The following is a 25,241-nucleotide window of genomic DNA, read 5'->3' as shown; positions in this document are numbered from 1 at the left end:
TATTAGAAATACAGAATGCTGATGGACCTAGAGCAAATCATGCTAAGTAAGCCAGTGCGTGTTCTCTCTAAATGGGAGCGGGGGCTATAGGGTCTAAAATAAAAGCAAGCGAGGTAACATACACAGGGCTCAGTGCCTTTACACACTGGCTAAAGGAGGGCACACTTAGGGGAGGACGCAAAGGTGGAAACTCCTCCAACAACTAAAGCACTGTGTATCAAAACACCAGGGACTAGGAATGGAGGAGGAAGACTGAGCAAATGCCTTAAGTGTATCCATTGTACGCTATGTAAAGAAAACACCATTATGTAACCCGAAGAGGGAAAATGGGGGAGGGGGAAGAAAAGGGCGGCAGTGACCAACAAGAGTTTTCTACTTATGATCTGGACTTATGAGAATTGTAACTCATGAAAATGCAAAAACGAGAAAACAAAAATACAAAATATCCAAGTGCACAAAGAATGAGTATTACACCTCATAAAGCTTTTGTTTCTGTTTTGTAAAAATAATGAAACCCATTTTTTTAATTGTTTTTGTTTTGTTTCCCCAGTCCTGGGTTTTGAACTCAAGGCCTGGCACTGTCCCTGAGCTGCTTTTTCCTCAAGGCTAGCGCTCTGCCACTTGAGCCACAGCACCACTTCCAGCTTTTTCTGTGTATGTGGTACTGAGGAATCGAAGCCAGGGATTCCTGCATGGTAGGTGAGCACTCTACCACTAAGCCACATTCCCAGCCCCCCAGCTTTTTCTATATATGTGGTGCTGAAGACTGGAACCCAGGGCTTCATGTATATGAAGCGAGCACTTTACCACTAAGCCGTATTCCCAGCCCCTGTTAGTCCTACATGTAACTAGCTGGCTGGCTGTTTGACTCACCAGATCTTTAATATAGTCCCCTTTGTTATTTTTATGAAGTAAATGCGCATGTATGACACCTTTTAGACCAGGCGCCTGTGACTCATGCCTTTAATCTTAGCTACTCGGGTGGTGAGAACAGGAGGAACATGGCTCAAGGACAGCCTGGGCAGAAAAGGTAAGACTCTTACCAGCAAAAAGCCAGCTGGAGACAAGGCTTAAGTGTTAGAAGCCAGCCAATCAAGTAGAAAGCCCCGAGTTCAAACCTTGGTACTAGCCAAAGAAATCCAAAAAGCTCTTTGGATAAACGCATTTAGGCCAACTGTACATGCCTTGGGCACCTATTTAGTTATTACAGTATCCTTTGCATGTATTACCTTACCATCAAGTCTTGCCAATGAGCAACTTCATGCAGAATTGCTAGAAACAATCCTCAAAGACCAGTGATCCTTCAGAACCATACACACATTTTAAATCATTTTTTTCACTCCAAGAACAAATTATAAGCAGCACTGTATTTCTCCAGTTTATAGGTGCTTCTTAGCATAAGACTGGTGGTATACCTCACAAGCACATTCTGAATATGATGAATCGGCTTCATCTATATTGGTCACGTTCCCTAATTCCCCTAAATGTGATTTTGTACCGATGAAGTTTAAAAACCAAAAATAATGCTTCAGGGGCTGGGGATATGGCCTAGTGGCAAGCGTGCCTGCCTCATATACATGAGGCCCTGGGTTCGATTCCCCAGCACCACATATACAGAAAATGGCCAGAAGTGGCGCTGTGGCTCAAGTGGCAGAGTGCTAGCCTTGAGCAAAAAGAAGCCAGGGACAGTGCTCAGGCCCTGAGTCCAAGCCCCAGGACTGGCCAAAATAAATAAATAAATAAATAAATAATGCTTCAAGGCTTCAAGTTAAGTGGCTCATGTGGGAAAGCAAGCAAAAAAAAAAGTGTCACATAAGGGGAGGATCGAGGTGCAGAGACGGGATTAGCAGGTTTTCATTTTGTACAAATCAAACATGCTAAGGGTACAAAATGCTGATCCTGTATGAGGAGCGCATGGATGCTTTGTTATTCTCTATACATCACAAAAATAACAATGCAATCAAGGAAACTGTTATAAGCATAAAATGTAAAGGTTATTTGTAAAAATATTCACGGTTAAATTTAAATGAAGCTATTCAATAGAGACATTAGTACTTCCTGTGTGCCTTTGGCAATCAGCTCATGCTCGCTTGAATAGAGAGAAGAATATTCCCATTCCTTGAAAAGGTGGAGGTCACAACATCCAAAGCAGACTACAAGTCCATGGAAGTCGGGTTTGCAGCTGTGTAGAAGATCCGTTTATGTTACATCTTTGCACAGAAAAAAATCCTAGTTCTCTCAATTTCTAAGTGCCTGGATGGGTTAATTTTTAAACTTTGGGACACCAGTTAACTTTTTTGAGATACCTTTATGTTTTTAATATTTTATTTTAAAAGTACCTATTATAATTATACACACTTTTCCGACAAACAAATACAATACACAACAGAAAAACATAATCACAAAAACACTTTCCTCAGCTAGCACCAGGCGCTCACCCACCATCTGAACCACACTCAGGCGGCTTGAGGTCTGAGGATCACAGTTCAAAGCCAGCCTAGGCAGGAAAATCCCAGAGACTCTTTTTTTTTTTTTTGGCCAGTCCTGGGCCTTGGACTCAGGGCCTGAGCACTGTCCCTGGCTTCTTCCCGCTCAAGGCTAGCACTCTGCCACTTGAGCCACAGCGCCGCTTCTGGCCGTTTTCTGTATATGTGGTGCTGGGGAATCGAACCTAGGGCCTCGTGTATCCGAGGCAGGCACTCTTGCCACTAGGCTATATCCCCAGCCCCCAGAGACTCTTATCTCCAATGAATTAGCAGGAAGTTGCAGAGGAAGCTGTGGCTCCAGTGATAGACAGCTAACCTTGAGCCAAAAATAAGAAGTGACAGTGCCCAGGTCCCAAGTTCAAGCCCCAGGACCAATGCACACATGTGTGCACACACATACAACCTCATTCATAATAGTAGCAAAAAAAAACAAACATGACACACGTAAGAGGTATGTCCCACTAATACCTTGAAAAAAGTTTTACTAGTGTTACTTAAGTTCAATGGGACTAACAAACGTATAGTATTATTTCTGAAAAATGATTCTCAATGTAATTGAACAGAAATGAGATTTTTTTTTTTTTTTTTTTTTTTTTTGGCCAGTCCTGGGCCTTGGACTCAGGGCCTGAGCACTGTCCCTGGCTTCTCTTTGCTCAAGGCTAGCACTCTGCCACCTGAGCCACAGCGCCACTTCTGGCCATTTTCCATATATGTGGTGCTGGGGAATCAAACCCAGGGCTTCAAGTATACAAGGCAAGTGCTCTTGCCACTAGGCCATATCCCCAGCCCCAGAAATGAGATTTTAAAAAGAAACAAACCAGATATAACCATGAGGAGACAGGTTCTGTCTGATACTAACATTATAAGGCAACTGCCACACAAGATTACAGTAACTTAAGACAAACAACTGAGACAAAAAAAAAAGTGCTAATTTCACAAATGGAAAAAGTATGATTTCAGCTATTTGGAGAACGTTACATTACCTAATTAAGTGTATTGTGAGAAATAGGCCTAGTCTTAAGTTTTTCATCATTATTTTATTAAATTAAACCCACATTTCATTGAATAAATCTAAGAATGTAAACCAAGGCAAAATATGGGGATATTTAGAAATAAACTATCGCTAAGAAGTACAATCATTTTAAGTGTGAGTTGAAACTCTGAAAAAAAAAAACCAACACAGTGTAAATTCTGGACAAAAATCCACTATATAGGAATAATTTTTAAATGACATACAGTACTGGACTGGGTACCAGTGGCTCACACCTATAATCAACCCTAACTATTCAGGAAGCTGAGATCTGAGGATTGCAATTCAAAGCCTAGGCAGGAAAGTCTGTGAAACTCAGCTCCAATTAACCAGGAGAAGCCAAAGTGGAGCTGTGGCTCAAATGGTAGTGTTACACTTGCGCAAAAAAGCTCAGTGCCCAGAAACTGAATTCAAGCCCCAGAAGTGGCAGAAAAGAAGCATACTAAAACATGTGAAACACAACTGAAGACTAACAGCTAGTGCACACAAAGAGCAAAACAAGCAAGTACTGAAAACAAGTATATTCAAGTATATTCTAGAGAAAGGTTGAGTAGCATGACTTCAAAGAAAAGTGCTAAACCCACTTGCTTATGAGCTTGGCAATGGACTTAAAATATCAACTACTGGAGAGATTATAGATTCGTACTAAATGGGCAGAGATGTCCCGGAGACAGAGGGGGCAATGCCCATGAAATTTAAAGTATTAATATGCCCAGTTTTACAAGTGCAGATATTCATAGAAACACGCCACGAAGTCTGAATGTATGGTGAAATATTTATAGAGGAAAAGTGGGGAAATGATCCAAATGCCCACTGACAGACACTGAACAATTTACCTGTTATAAGGATGACAAATTCAACCAGTGCCCCCATGTTCAGTGTCTTTTACATCACTGGCACTGCAGCGACAAAGCGCCTGTGTCAACGTCATCATCTAGCCATGCCTCTGCTCTCTTGCTGAGTGATGGGAGAAAGTGTGGCTGCCAGACGGGGGGGGGGGGGGGGGGGGGGCCAGAGCAAGCTGGCACTCACTGTGTCCCTGAGCAGGAAAGACAGGGCACGGGCAAACAAAGGAATGAACTGAAGAGCAGAAAGAGTACTAAAAAAGGCACCAGCACAACTCAGGCAGAGAAGCATGGTGAGAGAAAGGGAGAGGACAGATGAAAATTCCTAGAAAGCCTCGGAACTGGGGCTAGACCAACTGCCCTCTAGACTCAAGTAAAGCCCATGCACAAGGCCTCAACACCCCCCCCAAACCCCTGACCCAGCAGCCAAGTTCACCCGAGCAAGTACATGAGGAACAAGTACACACACTGGGGCAGAGGACCACAGGGAGAGCAGTGTCTAGGAGACTACTATGCAGGCATGAAAAATAAAAAAAAAGTTGTACACACAAGAAATGGTCAGCATTGTAAATACATGCACTTGGAATAGAATCAAATGTACAGATACATCAGAAACTGTACCTCACTAGAGATAATTTGTATCACAGCCTACTACATGTTGGTCACATACTGAAATACCACCTTAAAGACAATGCTTTCTAAGTATAAATACTATGTGACCTTTACAAATGGATTTCCTGAAAAGACATGTGGACACTAAGCCAACTTATCTTGTGTCAAAGGTAAAAAGTGCTAAAGAATAAAAAGTATTATCTTTGGAAAAGTAACTTTTTGAGATCCTCCTCTCAAACCCTGGGATTACAGGCATCCCTAAGGAACAGTGAAGTTAAAATTCAAACCTAGGCCTATCTGTAGCTTAAGTCGCATGTCCATCTACTTCCCATCCCTACCCGAAAGATAAACCTCAGAAAAGGATTAGCAATTTTAGCTACAAGGTATCTTATATAATACTAAAGAATTTCTCTCTGAACAGTGAGCTTGCACAAAGAATGTGCTGTCTCATATTCCACAATGACTGTCTTTTTCTTCTCTATGCACTGTAAGTTTCCCTTCCCCATCAAACCAGTACGCTGACCTAAATAAGCCAACTCTGTGAGGGTGGTGTGCAACAACACCTTTAGTTCCTCCGTTTCCAGTGTGCTGTTTATTCAGCTGTGTTTATGTGCCAATCACACACACACACAAAATGTTCAAAAAGATAATGTCATGCCCAAGATATGGAAGCTTAAAACTCAATTAGATCTGAAAAGATTTCTTAAATGCCTCACTCATGAAAGTGATTGATTCTGTGATGAAGACTGTACATTAACTACACAGAGGTAAGCAAACCTTTTCTGTAAAAAGTTAGAAAGCAAGTATTTTATGCTTTGTGGGCCATAACCTCTGTCACAACTACTCAACTCTGCTACTGCAGTGTAAAGCTACAGAACTACATTCACAAAAACTGAAATTTGAATTCACATTTTAAGTGGGGTATTACTTTTTAAAAAGTTGTTTTTAAGCCAGGCACTGGTGGCTCACACCTGTCATTCTAGCTACTCTTGAGGCTGAGATCTGAGGATCAAGGTTTGAAGCCAGTCTGGCAGGAAAGTCCATAAATCTCTTTTCTCCAATTAAGCACCAAAATGCGCTCAAAGCGGAACTGTGACTCAAGTGGTAGAATATTACCCTTGAGCAAAGCTCAGGGACAGCACCCAGGTGTGTTCTCTCTCTCTCTCTCTCTCTCTCACACACACACACAATTTTAGCCATTTAAAAAATGCAATAACCATGCTCTAAGCAGAAAAGGCCACACAAACATGGAAAACAGGTAATCCATTTTTTAGATACATGAAGCTATTTAATTAAGTACATTAAGCCTAACTGAAAAGACATGAGCAGCTACAGGTTTATTACTAAGATAGGTCAAGGTTTTTGTCCATCATTATCTTCAAAATCAGGCTGTCAGTCTGATTTTGAGAAATTAATGAAATTAAGCCTATATGAACATCACAGCAAGACTATTTATTTGCTCATTGCTTTTAAGATCAATTTGTAATAAGCCCAATATATGTATGACCTTAAGCTTTTTTTTTTTAGCCAGGCGTTGGTGGGCTCACACCTGTTATTCTAGCTACTCCAGGCTGAGATCTGAGAATCGCAGTTCAAAGCCAGCCCAGACAGGAAAGTCTGTGCTTCTCTTATCTCCAATGAACCACCAGGAAACTGGAAGGAACACTGGGCTCAAAGTAGCAGAGTGCTTGCTTTGAGCACACACACACACAAAAAAGCCCAGGGACTGCTTGCACCGAAGGCCCTGAGTACTAGCCATGACCACTAGCACCAAACAAACAAAAAACCACCTTTGAATAAACAAGTCCATTCAAAGGGTCCCTTAAATCTGGCAGCTGCTCCAATAGTTCTTAATCAGACTAAGCCTGGAAGAAGGCTCAGCACCGTACCTTTTCACAGGTCACACTGGTTGCTGAGGCTGCTACTCTAGCTAACAAAGCATCATAGAGCCCACACCAGATGACTAACATTAAGAAGAATTGGGGGAGGGGAAAAGGGAGGGACTGAGGGAGGAGGTAACAAGTTGGCTAAGAAATGTACACAATGCCTTGTATATGAAACTATAACCCCTCTGTACCTCATTTTGGCAATAAATAAATTTTTTAAAGTAATCAGGGTGGGCTGGGAATATGGCCTAGTGGCAAGAGTGCTTGCCTCGTATACATGAAGCCCTGGGTTCGATTCCCCAGCACCACATATATAGAAAACGGCCAGAAGTGGCGCTGTGGCTCAAGTGGCAGAGTGCTAGCCTTGAGCAAAAAGAAGCCAGGGACAGTGCTCAGGCCCTGAGTCCAAGCCCAGGACTGGCAAAAAAAAAAAAAAAAAAAGTAATCAGGGCCTGGGAATATGGCTTAGTGGTAGAGTGTTTGCTTAGCATGGATGAAGCCCCAGATTCAACTGCTCAACACCACATAAATAGAAAGAGCAGGAAGAAGCTCTGTGGCTCAAGTGGTAGAGTGCTAGCCTTGAGCAAAAAAAAAAAAAAAAAAAAAGCCAGGGGCAGTGCTCAGGCCCTGAGTTCAACCCCAGGACTGGGGGGAGGGGGGGAAAGCAATCAAAGTTGAAAAGCCAAAACACACACACACACACACACACACACACACACCTGACTCAAAAGAGTAACACCAGCTCCTTAATAAGCTGCTAGTAACACGATTCTTCATCTTTAGCAACTTCTGTCCTCAGCAGGCAAGTTCATGTTATTCTCCCAAGGGGAAAGTTAAGTTAATGGACAGCCTTATCCCAATGACTGGTTCTTATGACCGTGAAATGTCTCAGTATTTGGGAAAAGGAGATTTTTTTTTGGGGGGGGGGGGGGAGGGGGCAGTCCTAGGGCTTGAACTCAGGGCCTAGGCACTGTCCCTGGCTTTTTTTTTTTTTTTTTTGCTCAAGGGTAGCACTCTACCACTTGAGCCACAGCGCCACTTCAGCTTTTTCTGTTTATGTGGTGCTAAGGAATCAAACCCAGTGCTTCCTTTGGGGATGCTAGGCAAGCACTCTACCACCAAGCCACGTTCCCAGCCCTGAAAGAGAATATTAAGAAGTGCAGTGAGCAACTTTTTACTTTGAAAATGAGACTTTTTGTTATGTCAATACAAAGAACTTCAGGGAACAGCCTTTAATCCTGTTCCATAGAGTCCTAAAACATAACTCCACTCGTGTATGCTTTCAATTATAAGAAGTTCTTGGATTGTTTTGTTCCCAAGAAAGCTTTCCTGTTATTTTTTTCACCAATTTCAGAACTACACAAATGGCATGCACAGATTTCACTCAAACATGTATATGTCTGAAGTGCCAGACTTTGAAGTCAGGCCCCATTTTACCACGTGAACCCTTTTAGAATCGAACCCTGAGCCAATCAGATTTGTACCTGTATCCTAATCTTGCTTGCTTGAACACCTGATTGTTGTTACTTTGTTCTTTATAAGCCCTGTGTAATCACAGCTCGAGGCTCCCTCCTAACCTCCGCTGTGTCGGTGGGTAGGACGAGGCCCGAGTTGCAGCTCGCTTGAATAAAGCCTTGCCTTGCTTTTGCATTTCGGAATGTCTGAGTCTCGGTGGTCTTCTTGGTGGTGGTTTTGCGACTTGGCACAACATATGGGGTTTCGTCCGGGATGGCCCCAGAGACCCCCGAGACCCCAGACTCCGAAGGTAAGAAAATAGGGCAGTTCATTCTGTGTGTCTGTGTCTGTGTGATTTGTAGTTTTGTTTTCTGTTTTGGCCAGCCGCCTGAATCTGAACCTGTAGGTAGTGAAGGACCAGCCAGAGTGGACACGCTCGTATGGGCAGTCCTGGAGGTCTTGGGGGATACCTCAAGCCCTCCACAGGGGGTCAGGCTTCCCACTACCACCCTGAACCTGAAGGACTGGACCGGGAGGCCCTTCTAATGGGCACCCGTCTAGTCCACTCTATATTCGGGGTTGTCTGGTCCGCTCCTACACAGGAACAGGAGAGAGAGAGAGAGACACACAGTGAGACTGTGTGGTCTGCCCCCTCACAGGGGCAGGAGAGACACAGTCGAACCTGTAAGCCGCGGCTCCCTAAGTCTGTCTGTAAGTGTTGTCTGGTCTTTGTGCCTGTGATTATTTTTGTGTTTCTTTCTTGCGCTGTGCCTGACTGACAAACGGATGATGGGGAACGTTCCTTCCATTCCCCTGGACTTGACTTTAGCTCACTGGAAAGATGTACAGGTGACAGCCCACAATCAGTCAATCAGTGAGAGTGTCTGCAAAAAAAGAACTCTAGGGGGACCCCCACCCAGCCTTCTTAAGCAGAAAATTGTTTGGTGTGCTAAAATGTTTTACTAAAACTATCAAGCCCTGGAAAATGAGGCTGGAGAATGCTAAAATCATTTGTTAAAGGTTTTTGTCTTAAAATGTATGGCCGATGCTTATTCAGAACGCTTTAAGATCTTTTGAAAATGTATGTGTGTGCATGTGTGAGTGTGAACATGTTCAAGACTGCAGTATGATAAGTTTAAGTTTAAATTCAAAGGGTCATCAAGTTTGGGCATCACCAAATGCTTTAAAGGATTTCTCAGGGTTCTTTAATTAAAATTAAAAAAAAATCGGAGCTAAGTGTCAGAAATTTGGATTTAAAAGGACATATATATACTAAACTAATGGGGATAGAAGTAAACTCTCATTAACTCTATGTATGTAGGAAGAAATGGCAAAATGGGTCAGTGTTTCTCACTAATATATTGGAAAGCTGAATGGATAAGTATTTCTAATTGTAATTCTTGCATTAAGGAAAAATTCAAAGGTCTTCATGCCATGCAGTAACTGGGAAAAAAAAAAAAAAAAGAGGCTCTTTTGAAACAAGCAGCTCATAGGCAAAGGGCGGCACCTGGTTTCAGAATGCCTGTGAGCTTCAGTTTTTCCAATGCAGATAAAAGCTAAAATGTGGTGTTAGTGTTAAAAAGGCTTTGGAAATCAAGAATACATTTCTAGATAAGAAATTTGGAAGTAAAATTGTCCTAAATAATTATCGCAAAGTGAGAAAAGGAGAATTATGGCTACTAAAATGTTTAATTGCCATTCTAGCTTCTTTGTAGTTTTTTTTTGTAACAGTTTCCAACAGGCCCACAGAGAAGCACAGGTGATTCCTACAAGTTTGTCGAGATCTAATACTGACCCTTACTAAGTTCCAGGTAAGAGAGCATGCTTAAAAACTACTTCTGTGTGGACCACCTTGTTGCTTATAATTGGAGTAAATTGGCCCCTTATAAGACTCACTGATCTGAATCTGCGATTCGAAGCCAGCCCGGGCAAAGAAAGGTCCCTGTGAGAGACTTGTCTCTAATCAGCCAGCAGAGTGCTGGGAACAGACTGGTGTGGAGCTCAAAAGTGGTAGGGTGCTAGTCTTGAGCTGGAGAGCTGAGGGACAGCGCTCAGGCCCTGAGTCTAAGTCCAGTGAAAAGTCACTCCTTCTGGGACAAAAGTGATGGAGCATCCAGAGGCAGTAAGCCGCTGCTTGGATGGCAGAGATGGTGTCAGATCCTAGAGTCACTCCTGTTTGGCCTTTCAAACAAGCAGGAGATTTTTAAGCCTCATCCAGGCCCTATGGGAACCAGCAAAGATTGCCATTATGCACTGTCCGGGTCATCAAAAGGGAGTTGATTCAATAACTAGAGGGAATAATCTGGCCGACTGGAAGTAGATTTCACAGAAATTAAACCTGGAGACTGAATATTGTTATAATTTTCTTTTTGCCTTCTTTCCTTACTACCCTGGCTAGTGTTGATGTTATTTTAGCAGCTCACTCCAAAGTGAAGTGACCCCCTTATTTTAGGTAGTTTTGGGCTTGCTCAGGAATAAGGTTATAGCCACCCGACCCTTAGAGCACAGCTGAGAAGTTTATGTATTTTGTTGCTTACATTTGTATACTAAACACTATACAGCAAATGGTAAGTCTGTATAGCTGAAAGTTAATTTTCAGTTTGCAGTAATCCTGCAGTCCCTTGGTAAAGTAGATAAGGTTATTGGTTCCTGGCTAGGTAAGGTCAACGCCCCTGAGTCAGCCTGAAGAAGTTACAGAAGATGGATGATCTTCACCCATCAGCCCCCCCTTTAAAACCAAGGGACCAGAGTTGTTTTTGGGAAGATGAGGCAGGATAAACTAGAGGCATGCAAAACAGAGGTACAGAGACTGTACTTGTGAGAAATGGTGACAGGCCCTTTGGTTACTACTTTGGGCCCTATTGGCCCATGCCTATCTCTATATCATCCCCTAGACATGCAAGCCATTGAAATGGACAGAATGGAGCCATGATTGGCTCCCAAGGTACCAAAAAGAAAAAGGGGGAAATGAAGTGCCAGACTTTGAAGTCAGGCCCCATTTTACCACGTGAACCCCATTTTACCACGTGAACCCCATTTTAGAATCGAACCCTGAGCCAATCAGATTTGTACCTGTATCTTAATCTTGCTTGCTTGAACACCTGATTGTTGTTACTTTGTTCTTTGCCTTTATAAGCCCTGTGTAATCACAGCTCCAGGCTCCCTCCTCACCTCCGCTGTGTCGGTGGGTAGGACGAGGCCCGAGTTGCAGCTCGCTTGAATAAAGTCTTGCCTTGCTTTTGCATTTCGGAATGTCTGAGTCTTGGTGGTCTTCTTGGTGGTGGTTTTGTGACTTGGCACAACAGTCCACTACATGCAAGGACCAAGGCTGAGTACAGGTTGATGATGAGAGGCCTTGGTTCCTTCACTCGTGAGAGGGGAGTAGTGGAATGTCCCACTAAAGAGCTGTCAGATGCTTGGCGGGTAACATTCACAGAGTGGAGCCCAGCACCATTTATTAGACCTGAGTCTTGAGGTCAGAGTGGTCTGCTTAGAGATGACAGCAGGCTGCACAGGGGTCTCTGGCCTGTAGGAGAAACATGCTTTCTAAGCATCACAAGTGGGTTCTGAGTGGGTAACAAGAGCTTATTCTGAGTTTCTTCTGAGCTCCTTTTAAGTACAACCCAAAAATCTGGAAACAAAGGCCAGAAAGAGGGACACAAGTAAAGGAGCGACAGCAACTGTCCAGGTGACAGGGGGCAGCAGCTATGACTGGGGTGGTATCGTCAGGGCCCAAATCTGGAAGACTATTTGCGATCAAACAATGATGTGGACAGTCACAGACAAGAGGAACAGAGGTGACTCCTGGGTACCTAGCTTGGTTGGTAGGTCTACAAGTGTTTCTGAACTACCACAGCCACTGTCACCTGAGTCCATTTAGAGTTTTAGTTCTTCAGTCACATAAGCAGTTGGAAGCTAACATACTGGACAGAGAGACACTATTCCAACACTGCAAAATCATTTGTTGGGCAGTATTATTCTAAAAAGTAAGTTTGCCGAATGCTGATCATGCGGCAACACCAAGTACAAAGCATCCACTGAACACGAAGCCCAGCAGTGAACTGGGGCAAGATCACATCCACTGGGCTGAGGATAAAACACAGAAGGGAACGGGAGGGAAATGAGATCATGTATGTATGGGAAGGGCGCAGAGAGACAAACAATGTCGTAGGCCTCTGGAATGCACACCCAGCAGACCTCTAGAAGGATCTTTATCTCAGGCTTATACAAAACAGGAAAAGAAGCCCATATGGAGGAAAACAAGCAAGTAAGTAAATGTGATGCCACAGTATGACGTAGTATATATCAAACAAGTGACTTTTCTTGGAGCATTTAAACCCAGAAGACACACATGTGCAAGTGATAGGAACACTAGACCAGCCACAGGGAAGGCAAACAGGTCTAAGAGGACAAAGGAGTAGCAGCGGGTGAAGGGCGTGTCCAATGCATTGGGCAGCTGGGCCTTCTCTGAATTGAGTGGTAAGCTCCCTCCCAGAGGCTCTAATTCTTGGGTTTTTTTGTTTGTTTTTGCCACTCCAGGGGCTTAAACTCAGGGACCGAGCACTGTCTGAGGCTTCTTTTTGCTCAAGGCCAGTACTCTACCTCTTGAGCCACAGCACCACTTCTGGGTTTTTCTATATATGTGGTGCTGAGGAATCGAATCCAGGGCTTCATGCATGCTAGGCAAGCATTCTGCCACTAGGCCATATTCCCAGCCACTTCTTCATGTATTTTTTAAAACAGTCACATCATTTATTGTTTTGAACAGGATTATGCTAGGCATCATGCTAAATATATGAGGAACAAAGATACAGGCAGGAGTTAAAAGTCTGCGATTTAAGCTACACAAAAGATTAAGATGACCCAAGTTATGGCAAGAAAATGGTTACGTTCTGGACACCTAGTGAAGTTTGGAAAGCAGGTAAGACTTCCAGACCTGATTAGACCACATTTTAGACCTGATGTGTAAGAGTGAGGAACTGGGGAGGGTTTACAAGACAAGCAACCTCACAGGAAACTGACGACCATGTTAAGATTTATTGTGCTTGAGATACTTCTGAGACATCCAAAATGTTGGAAAACAGCAGAATATGAGAATCTAAAGATCCAGAGAGTAATAAACTTGGAGACCCTCAGTGAACATATACATTCTATCTATTTAAAGCTGGAGAGTAAATATGGAAAACATAAAGTAGAAGTTTAAAGACTAAAAAAAAAAAAAAAAACTTCAGCTTTGTCACTCTAGCAGAGATCAGAGAGAAGATGGAAAGAACAAAAAGGGAACTGCCAGTGACATAGAAAAAAATCTGCCCAGAAATAATGGTCTAGAAGCCAAGTGGAAAAAATGTTTCAAGTAACTGTATAGATTGGGCTAAGTGCTGCAGAAAAGCTAAGATGAGAGCTGAACGTTTGGCAACATGGTAGGCACTGGAAGGGTTCCCATGAAAAGGGAAGTGGGAACACAGAAGTCGCTGTTTCGAGGCCCCTGCCTTTAAGAGAAAGAGGGCAGCCTGTGAAAGCAGAAACAAAGGAGGATTCTTTTAATAAGGCAGTGTCTATACGTTCATAGTAAGAATGAGTAGACAGGAAAGACTCACAAGGCAAGAGAAGGAAGTATGCCAGAGTTACACTAAAAGCAAGAGTTGTAATCTAGTATACAATCACGATGAACTAACTGGTTGGGCTTACTTTGGGAAGAATTACAGTTCACCCCAAGTGATGGAGGAAGGAAAGGGGCAGCTGCAAAGACGGGAGTTTGTAGGAAGTCTTCCCAGTGTTCACTCTTCTTAGAAAAGTGGAAAGCTAGGATGTCGAGAGTGAGGATGGAGAAGAGTTGGCAAGGTTAAAGGGAGAGGGAGGAGTAGAAAGCAGTCATTAAATGAATACGAGATTAGGAACTTCAAGTGAAGCCCAAAAGGAAGGTGGTTACTGAGCATATATGCAAGGAAGTGTTTAGAGCTGAGTGAAACTTCAGCTGAGTAAGAAATGAGACAGAGAAGACCCTGGAGAGACCGTAAGTCCCAAGGGACACAAGGCTGTGCAAACTAAGAGGAAGGTCAGGGCTGTGGCAAGACAACACAGGGTTACCTGTGTGAGAGGCAAGGTGTTTCCAAATGTGACAACACATGCACACTAAGGTCACTGGAGCCAAAGCTGATTCTCACAAACACCAACACGAGGACTGTGTGCCAGAACATAAGTCAAAACACTACTACTTTTTAGGACAGATAGGGGAGTTCATGTTTACAATCCCAGCTACTAATAGTTCAAAGCCAGTCCCAGCACAAAAATGAGCTATCTCAAAGAACAAATCAAGTAGAGGTGGTACATTCCAGCTACAGGGGAGACAGAGACAGGAGGGTCTATCTGAAAAGTAAAGGAAAATGGCTTAGATGCATGGCTCAAGTAATAGAGCACTTGGCCTTGAACACTATGTTGTGAGTCCAAAACCCTGGTACTGGGGGGAAGGGTACTTATTTTCTTCATCAAAAAAAAAAAAATTGCTACAAAAAAGTCAGCTGAAGGGAACTTTGTGACAAAAGAAACTTTTCCCTCTGGCATAAGCAGTTAATCAACACAGAGTTCAAAGCCTCCCACCTCCAGTTAGCACTCTTCTATGTGGGCACTGGCATCAACACAAATTACAACAGACATAACAAAACAATGACAATGAGCCACCAGTGTTCCAGGCAAAAGGAATAACCTAGGAAGATGTAGAAATACCACAATGAAATCCCCTCATGCTACAAATGTGTAAAAAAAAAAAAAAAAAAAAAGAAGAAGAAGACAAGTGGCAGGTGGTACAATTTGATGGCATCAACCCCAAGGCTTGGGAGTTTTAGAACAGAATGATCAACAAGTGACAATAAGGTTACAAAGATTTGGCCCACCTCTCCGTGCAGTGTTGTAAGGACAATTATTTACCCCTGAGACAGCTGCAAAGGAAGTGCCATTGACCAGAGAAGAGACTACTTCACAACTGGCTCTAGAAAGAAGGGAACATATACAGACTGTACCCACACTGTAAGAAATGTGCTTAGGGGGCTGGGGATATGGCCTAGTGGCAAGAGTGCTTGCCTCCTATACATGAAGCCCTGGGTTCGATTCCCCAGCACCACATATACAGAAAATGGCCAGAAGTGGCACTGTGGCTCAAGTGGCAGAGTGCTAGCCTTGAGCAAAAAGAAGCCAGGGACAGTGCTCAGGCCCTGAGTTCAAGGGTCAGGACTGGCCAAAAAAAAGAAAAAAAAGAAATGTGCTTAGTAGTATGAAATCCACAAGTCACAATGAGCCAATTCCATGGGACACAGACAATCAGGAGACGGGGACCCCCCGCCCCCTTCTGAAGCAATGAAGCAGTGATACAGACCGCAATGTGTAACTAAGGGAACAAAGGCCTTCAAAAGACAAGCACCAGCCAGGCTCCGGCGGCTCACACCTGCCATCCTACCTACCCTGAGCTCTGAGGACCACGGCTCAAAGCCAGCCACCAGGGCAGGTGAAGTTTGTGAGACTCCAATGAACTAGCAAAAAAGCTGGAAGTGTGGTGGAGCTGTGCCTCAAGTGGTAGAGCACGAGATGAGAAGAGAAAGGGGGAAAAGAGCCAGGCTGAGTTTCAAACCCCAGAACTTCCCCCCACCCCCCCCAAAAATAAACAAAAAAAAAACCCTACATGAACATTAATATATTAAGCACAATGCTAGAATTGATTTATGACTAGTATTTAAAGAGTGCTCTCATAACAGAGTTTCTAGTTTTTATCTAAATGAAACCATAAAGAATACATCTTATCTGACCTCCTTTCATTCTTTCAGTGTTATCCCTAGGAATCCCTTGTTTCTCCTTCATACAGGTGACATTTATCTAATACACATTATGTAATACATATCACACATTATATATATGCGAAACTTCAAAGAGAGACAGTTCCCTACACCCTTGCCACCAAACCACTGAACAAGATTTGAAAAGCAAAAGTGAAGTTTCATAAAGCAGGTACAGCTCTTTACTCTGTCCAAAAAGGACACTGGGAGCCATTTGCTACCACTGCCCTGTGCTGTGATTTCCACACTCTTCCAAACCACCTTGCAACTGTATTCTCCATAAATTCTGAAATGAGCTTCCCACATTTTAATATAGACAACATTCAACAGTCATAAAGTGTTACATATCACCTTTATCTCATCTATCATAAGCTCTATTAATAAAGGCTTAAGCTACCTTTAACACTTGTTTTTATACATTTTTCTTACTCACTTCAGATCAACTCTCAGCGCTTAAAATTTTATTAACTGTGGGTAAGGTCTTTTTGTGACATGAAGACGGATGACCTTCAAAGAGCTCAATGTTAAAAATTCCTCCACAGAGAGACCGACCAGCGCAGCAGTGTGTGGATGATCAGATCACAAGGAAAACCATGGGAGTATTTGTGAAAGGATTCGGACATGGAAGCAAACAGGGAGAAAACAGAAAGTACTGGGAAACGGTTCCACCCAGCATCCTTCAGCTTTTCAGCCTTCAAACAGTTACAGGAAGGCGTTAAGGGGAAAAAAATGAGTATCAGAGACAGGAAAACGTCTGGAATATTCCAAGAAAAACTTTAGCCAGGCCTATAATTCCAACACTCAGGAGGCTGAGGCCAAGAGATCTTAAGTGGTCAGCCTACGCAGTGAAATCTTGTCTCAAAAAGGAGAGGAAGGGAGGGGAGAAAAAGAAAGGTTACAGGGACATAATGAAACCAGAGGACTGGACAGGTGAGGGGCGAGGGTTTCAGAGATGACTATTTTATGAGATTAATATTTTATGAAAGTTATGTTGATGAGCTTGCATTTTGTGTCATGCCATCATATAAAACAACTGCTGTCAACTGCACTGTGTTCAGATGACGCCTTTTAAAAACCAGGGTTGGCTAATGGTTTGAATTTTATGTCCAGTTACAGTTTATCATTTAAATATGAACTTTTCAAATTCTGGAAACGAAAAAGCTTATTAGTAAAAGATTTAACCAAAATGTATTATACTGACACCAAAAAGCAATAATGCCATTCTTTTTTAAGTTTTATTTTATTGTAAAGGTGCTACACAGAAGGGAATATGCCATTTCTTTAAAGTAATTTTTAAACTTTGTTTTTTACGTCTCAGCTTTAGTCTGACACAAGTGAGCTTTGAAATACCAAGACTGGCTGAAAATACACATTAGCCAGGCGGGGGTCATGCCTGTAATCCTAGTTACTCAGAAGAAGCAGAGAGCTTTCTCAGCTTAAAGCCAACCCAATTAACTACCAAAACTAAGCTGGAAATAGAGCTGTAGTCTTGTACAAAAATAAACAAACAACCTCAGGGGCAAACACCAGGACTGGAACAGTACAAAACAAAAATACACTTTAAAGAAAACTGTAATTAAGAAGGCCCCCTTTACCCTTAATCAAACCATCTTAATTCCTAAACTTAACGTGTTTCCCAGACTCCAGAAATATAAAAAACTCATTTCCGTTTATACTTGCTGTCCTGGAGACTGAACCCAGGGCCTTGTCCACACGAGGCTTGTCTCTTTCGTGGTATGTCCCCAGCTCTTAAGTTCCCAATTTATTATTTATTAGATGTTATAATAGGCATTTCCAAGTACCTGAAGGAAACCTAAGAGTCACTTGCTAAGCTACATAAGTCCACAGACCCAATCATTTCACGCAATTATTACAATAATCTTTAAAAAGCACCTGCACTCCACACAGGACTAACTAGCCGTATTCTGCCAATAGATGCCTATGTGTTCCTTCATCAATTTGTGGTAGCCTACATGGCCCCATTACCCCCATCTTTCTGATCCTACGTTTGACCCATTCCCACATTATAATAAGGACCAACACTTCATAGGGCTTTAGAAGTCTTCATTACATGGGCTGGGAACGTAGCTTAGTGGTAGAGTGCTTGCCTAGCGTGCAAGAAGCTCTGGGTTCCATTCCTCAGCATCACATACACAGAAAAAGCTGGAAGTGGTGCTGTGGCTCAAGTGATAGAGTGTTAGCCTTGAGCAAAAGAAGCTCAGAAACCCTGAGTTCAAGCCCTCGGACTGGCAAAAAAAAAAAAAAAGTCTTCATTACAGCAACACACCCTGAACAAATCATAGTGTGCTATATGAAAGTAGCAAGAGTAAATTCAAAATCTATTTTCCCTGTAGCTTTTCATAAGCATTAATTTCAAAAAGACCTTTTAAATCTGCTTATTCTCAGTAACAAATGTTTTTGGAACAGAAGTTTATAGACAGTGCAGTGTGTGCTATACATACAAAACACTAACTTGAGCATTATTAGTCCAAGGTATGATCCTTTATGGGAGAATATTTAATCCATTTGAAAATAATCATTTACCAAAAAGCACTTGAGGCATTCTTGCTTCTAAAACCAATAAACAAACTAGATCCAACAAGATATTTCTTAAATTATCACAGTTCTTTATTACTATCTCCATAAAATCATACTGGGTTCCAAAGGCAGAGCAGAGCAATAGGGACAAGTCCTTCCCACAGGGCCGGCATTTTCATTTCAAGTACGAATTCTGCAAAGATTTAAACTCTTCAGAATTTTCCATCAACTGACTACTTGATGTCCAAAAGCTAATTTAGAGTAAGCTTTCATTCCTGATACTAACCAGAGTGATTTAAAACAAGTGTTTTGGTCTGGGAATATAGCCTAGTGGTAAAGTGCTCGCCTCGTATACATGAAGCCCTGGGTTCAATTCCTCAGCACCACATATAAAGAAAAAGCCCGAAGTAGCACTGTGGCTTAAGTGGTAGAGTGCTAGCCTTGAGCAAATAGAAGCCCAGGGACAGTGCTCAGGCCCTGAGTTCAAGCCCCAGGACTGGCAAGAAATAAAATGAAGTGTTTTCAGGGGGGGAAAAATACGGAGTTTTATTTAACTTAGGAGCCTAGAAAAAGTCATTATTGAGGAATGCAAAGGGTTTCTGGCTTATGACAAATCCCAACAGTTACCTACAGGGCTGTTCACACATTCAATCATACCTGCTCCTAATAGAATTGACTTGAACACTTACTCCTGTTTTACAGCTGATTTAAGACCAACAGACAGCTCGTGTCTTCTTTGGCTTTTTCTGGGCATTTTAATTTCTAAATTGTGTCCAATGGCCCCAAATTACTTTGCTTTTGAAAATATTGGGTGTAGCAGGCACTTTCTTCTCATGCCCAGACTTTTAATTAGCAATACTAATACAGATTTTTCCTTGAACTTCGGTTTCCTAATTGACGCTCCCTCATCAGAAAGATTTATGCATGTACTTCATACACACACAGGAATTAAAAACAAAACAAGACAAAACAACCCCACCCAGACAGGGCATTACCTCCACTGGAGGGCAGGCAACACAACCAAAGCCTGCAGGAAGGCGCATGCCCACGCTGGCACTACTTTCATTCTGCTGCCTCCCTCAGCAGAACAAGTTAAAAAGGTGGTTAAACCCTGGAATGGGTCCCTCATGCCACTGGCTTTTCCCTTAGGGAGCAAGCAGATTATAGGCATACTTCAAAGGTAGAGTTCAGGCCTCAACAGATAAATCTAGGTTTCAAACCAAGTCAAGCTCAGTCTTGCAGGAAGCACAGACAGCCTCCTAAAGTAAACAGAGGAAATAAAAGAACTTTCTCTGGAGTTTAGGGCGTAAAACCCCCTTAGAGGAGTTAACTCTTACACTCATTTTCAGACACAAAGCACACGTTTTCCTTTTGTGAAACCCAGAGGTATTGATTTTTATCCTATTGGTTTCAGTGCCAACCACTCCCACAGATGGAATGGCTTTACTGCACAGAAACAGCAGTCTGTTAGGACCCGGTAGGCTATCTCCGCTCCAAATTTGCCATTCACTTTCATGGCTCAGAGATACATTCAATAAGGCTGCTCTAACAAAGGATTCTATAGTGCCTATTAAAAAACACCTTACAAAAGCCCAAGTTCCTATTAGCCAAAGTTCTCAAGTTCTGCCACAAGTTAAAGTGTAGCCAAACAAGGAAGGAGACTCTGCAGTCCTGAAAGCATTTAATGCTCTTTACTCTGGGTTAGCAGTCTGGCATGCTTCTAATCAAGCTGCAAACCTCACCACCTACTCACCTACAATTACTCACCGTCAGCCTAGGCCATGATAAGAAAATCTTAACAGATGAATGATCTCACTTTAATAACACTACTTTGGATACACTTAGACATTTCAGGCGTCGATCATTTATCTTTGAGTTGTACAAAGGTGAGTGTGCGAGTACAATGCATCTTCATCACCTTTCACCACCCATCCTCTCTCACTGACCTGGCTCCATTTCCATGTGTATATATTCCTATGGTTGTATATGCCCACCCTTCTAGCTCCATCTGCTCTCTTCCTGCAAACCTCCCCACAACACACATCACAGCTTCCTGGTATTTATTGTTGTTTATAGTTACACTACTAGAATTCTTCCAATATATACCATACTTTAGTTTGGAGATGTGGATACATGGATTTCTGCCCAGTTTTTCCCAACACACATTTCAACATATCCTTAGAGGACTATGACTCCTAGTTTCCCTCCAAAACAAGTATACAGACAAGAATATCTGTCACAAGCTTTATTCCGGTCAAGTTGGGTAAATGTTCATAGGTTTCTACACAACAATCTTGGCACAAAAAGTAACTTGAAGGTTGTTTTGTTTTTAATATTGTGTTTTTGCGTTTTTCTTCTTCTAGGGAGGCTAATGGCAGAGGTATGTAAAGGGAGAGAGGAAGGGTGAAAAACACAACCATGCTATGCAATGTATATACACTATGTGACATGACCTATGTAACTCGTGGGCAGAAATGGGAAGGGGAAACTGGAGGTGACTTTGTCCAAAAAGGAGAAATATACTCATTACCTGACTTAGGAAATAGTAGCCCTTCTGTACAACACCTTAATAAAAAATACAATTGAAAACGAAATCTCTTGTACCCTGCCCTTCCTAGCACGCGAACATGTAAAAATGTCTTTTTTTATTATTCATTAGTCGCGTTACTTTTCTTGAATGGCCCTTCCAAAAACTGTGTAAATGACTATTGCGCTGTGGAAGCCTCCGGCCTAGCTAGGACTTTACAGCACTCTTAAGCTTCATGTCCCGCTAAGCTTTCCAGCGGGAGTTTTTTATTTCTTCCCCAAGGGCGGCTTGGGGCTTGATCAACAACCTCAGCCTTCCTTTAATCCTATGGAATGGACTTCTGCAAGTGTTTCAAGTGACTGCTGCAAACACTTCAAGGCCTTGTTCTCCTACACAGCCTTCTGAACAAAGATTAGGTCAAAGTAATGAATATCGGACGCAAATTAATCAAATTGTGTCTGCTGTGAAAGGACATCGAGAACTAAACCTTGAAGGGTATCTTTGTAAAAATTTAGACCTTGAAAGATTACATGTAAAAGTAAATCAGACAGTAGCTTTAATTAAAAAATAAAAACTGGATCGCCTGCACGGCACCCAAAAAGCCTCTAATCCAACAGCAGCATAATAAAGAAGTCATATTTAGTATTTCTTAGAAGAAACTTAGCTCGCAGACATCTGAAGTACTAAAAATATTCACTAATACCAAGTAAATAATGAAATGGCTTCCAGACCAAACACAACTTGGCGAAATGCAAAACCTCTGCCTAGACTTTTTTATCAAAGGAAATGCGGCCTGCCGTCTCTGGGAGCTGCTGTCTGGTGTAAGCCACCATTATTCCCGACACAAAGCTCCCATTTCACTCCAGCCACTCCTCGATTTCCTCTCGCCGACCTCTGCATTCCAGCTGCCAGCCCCGTCTCCCCTTCATTCACCACTCGCGAGCCCGAGGGGGGAGGGGAGGCCGCCGACGCCTGGGAGACACAAAGTGCGAGACAATGCTCCCCACTTCCAAAAGGGGAGCCCTGAAACTCGGGCAGCGAGCAGCCCGCACTCCCGCCGCCGCCCCCCCTCCTCCCGAGATCCCCAGCCCGGCCGGCCGGGAAGTGAACTTGGGAAAGTCTCGGTTCAAAGTCCTCTCCGCAGACAAAACACTCGGAGGAAAGCGTGGGGCCGGGCTGGGGGGGGGGGGGGAGAGGGAAGGGGGAAGGGCGTGGGGAGGAGGGAAGCGCTCAGAAAAGTCAAGTTGATGTGCCCCCACCCCCAAAACAAGAAAAATCCAAGCCAGAGGTGGAATCCTGTGTAAGTCACACTATGGAGGGGAGGGGCTAAGTCTCGCTCGCGCCCCCCCCCCCCGCTCCGAACCCCCCACCCCCGTCCCAGCGCGTTCCACGTCGCCCTGGGCCACGCAGGTGGCCCGGGGAACAGCAAGCGGCGACGCGGCCCGGGCCTTCTTCCTTTCATGGCTTCCCCTCCGGTAACACTTTGCTTACGGACGCGGCCCATACTTTAAAAAAAAAAAAAAAGGACGAGTTTTCATCTTTTTGCTGACTCTTTTTAAAAAGAGGCCGAAAAGTTGCCGTGGACACCAAACTCCGTGACACGGAGCGCTGGAACGCCAGAAATCACGAAATAAAAGCAAGCGAATAATAAGAGGAAATAAAGGTATTTAAAGAATATCCACCCCTGTGGGAGGGAAAAAAAACACATCTGTAAACTCCACAGGCCTCTTTCCGTGCCACTTCCCCCCCTTTACACACTTTTACACACACACTCGCCCTCGGGGCAGATGGGAACTTCAGAGGTGGCGTCCCTCCCTCCCTCCCGGCCCCCCCCTCCGCCGCCGCCCTCCTTCCTTCCTGGGCACGCCCGTAACCCCCCCTAAAAAAATAAAGCGGAGACACCCCCTCCTTACCGCACCCCAACCCCGACCACCCCACGCGCGGGCCTGTTCACTCCCCTGTTCATCCCCCCCCGCCCCCCAAACCACACACACACACACACACACCCCGCACCCCAAACTCGGCCTCGGCCCCGCGGCCTCGGGACGGCGTCCCCACCCCCCTCCCTCCGCTCCCCACCCGCCGTCCATCCGGGCACTTGGGACGACCCCCTTCCCAACCCCTCCCCACACCCCGCGGCGCGCCCTCTCCCCACGTCCCGAGAACACAAACACACACACACACCCCCGCCGCGCTCCAGTCCCTCCCTCCCCGCGTCCCTCCCCACCGAGGGCACGACGCGGCCCACGGCGCGGGCCCGGGCCCAGACCGCGCCCTCGAGTCCCGGGCGTCACCCCGACTCCCCGGGGTTCCCGCGCGGAGGTGGGCCCGGGGAGGGGGAGGATCCTCCCCACCCCACCCCGCCTCGCCGCACCCCGCCCCGCCCGGCTTCCCACACAGCCTCGGCCCGGCCCGCCGCCAAGTTTGGTTCGGGAAGCCGCGAGTGGGGAAAAGCGGGCGCCCCCCGTCCCCGAGTTACCTCGGAGGAGACGGAGCGGGACGAGCGGGGCGGGAAGCGTTCCTCAGAGCCGCGGGAGCCCGGGCCGTCCGCGGCCTGGCCGGGGTGCGGAGAGCGCCGCGGAGGGGGAGGAGCGGGGACGGGGAGGAGGGGGAGGGAAAGGACTCCGCGTCGAGTTCGGTTCCTCCGGGGAACCTCGGTCCGTCTCCGCCTCCCCTCCCCGAGCGTCTGAGCGGCTGCCGGAGCAGAGGACAAGACGGCCGCCGACACAACCGAGAGGCTTAAAATGGCGCCGCACAAGGAAACCTCTTATAAAGGGCGGAGGTGCCCGCCGTGTCCTTCCGCCCGGGCGCGCGGCGCCGGCGCAGCGCGGAACGCTCCGCCGCGTGAAACCCGAGGGGGCGGAGCGAGGCGGAGTGGGAGGGGTGGGGGAAGTAGTCCCCGCGCGCCGCCAGGGGGCGGGGCCAAGCGGGCGGAGAAAGTAGTCCCCCGCGCGGCGCGAGGGGGCGTGCCGAAGGGGCGTGGCCAGGGCGGGCGTGCTGTGGGATGCGGGGCGTGGCTTCGGGGTGCGGGGCGTGGCTTCGGGTTGCCGCCCGTGCTCCCTCCCGGTGGAGTTTGGGGTGGGGGGAACGGGAAGAACGTAGAGGTTCACCTCTGTCCCCCCCCAAGTCCTGAAAGCCCATCTTGCACGGCCTCGCTCACCCCCACTTCACTCTCCGCGCCGCCCGCCCGCAGGAGGCGGCCAGTGGGGCTACCGCCCCCCCCCCACCGCCACAGGGGTAACGGGGCGGAGGGGTGGGGGGAGTGGCGGGGAACAAGTCCTGACAGGTCGGAAGTTCGAATCCCGGCCGCCGCTGAAGTGGGCGCGGAGATGCCGGCACGCGGCAGGCGGAAGAAACTGCAGGGCTTTGCGGTGACAGATGGTGGGTGCTTGGGGGGTCGCGCGGTGAGACGCAGGGTCAGGGTGTGGCCGGCGGAGGTGGTCGCTGTCTACACCCCTTGCAGGACCTGGCGCCCCGCCCGGGCCCCGCGGGCCGTGCCGCCCCCACATCTGGAGGGCGCTGGCATCCCGCACCCCGACAACCCCTCCACATCTGGAGGGCGCTGGCACCCCGCACCCCCACATCTGGAGGGCGCTGGCATAGCTATAATGTATACCATATATAGTTATATAGGATGTATAGTTATACACAACTATAGTATATAGCACGCAGTGTAATATATACACCATGTCCTACATAATATATTATATATTGTAATACTTGGATGTATAACACATATTATGTATATAATATGTACATTAGGTATAATGTGTTATGTAAGATATATAATATAGCATATAATATGTAGTTATATAATATATTCCATATAGTTATATGTATTATATATCATATAGTTGTATAACTATATAACTATATATTAATATACAGTTATATATTATAAAGTTACATAAAACTATACTATACATTAATATCGTTGATGTTATATTAATAGTGATATACTGATAATAATGTATCACTGTTATGTAGTTGTATATAACTATGTGATAGTTATATATATTACTTATCTGCTATGTTGTTA

At 44.9% G+C, this 25,241-nt stretch overlaps 1 protein-coding gene across 2 annotated transcripts in view; it reads right to left on the bottom strand.

Moving 5' to 3' along the window:
* Ctnnb1 (catenin beta 1) overlaps positions 1-23,949 on the bottom strand; it is a 32,613-nt gene extending 8,664 nt beyond the window's left edge. For both annotated transcript variants that reach the window (XM_048334706.1, XM_048334707.1), the window contains exon 1: positions 23,682-23,949. The gene's annotated coding sequence lies outside the window, so the exon portion shown is untranslated. The remainder of the gene's footprint in view (positions 1-23,681) is intronic.
* Positions 23,950-25,241: the final 1,292 nt, after the last annotated feature.

The sequence above is a fragment of the Perognathus longimembris genome, chromosome 26 (assembly GCF_023159225.1).
Source record: "Perognathus longimembris pacificus isolate PPM17 chromosome 26, ASM2315922v1, whole genome shotgun sequence".
Classification (NCBI taxonomy): Eukaryota; Metazoa; Chordata; class Mammalia; order Rodentia; family Heteromyidae; genus Perognathus; species Perognathus longimembris.
The sequence above is the reverse complement of the archived record's forward strand: the minus strand, read 5'-3'. Positions and strand labels throughout refer to the sequence as shown.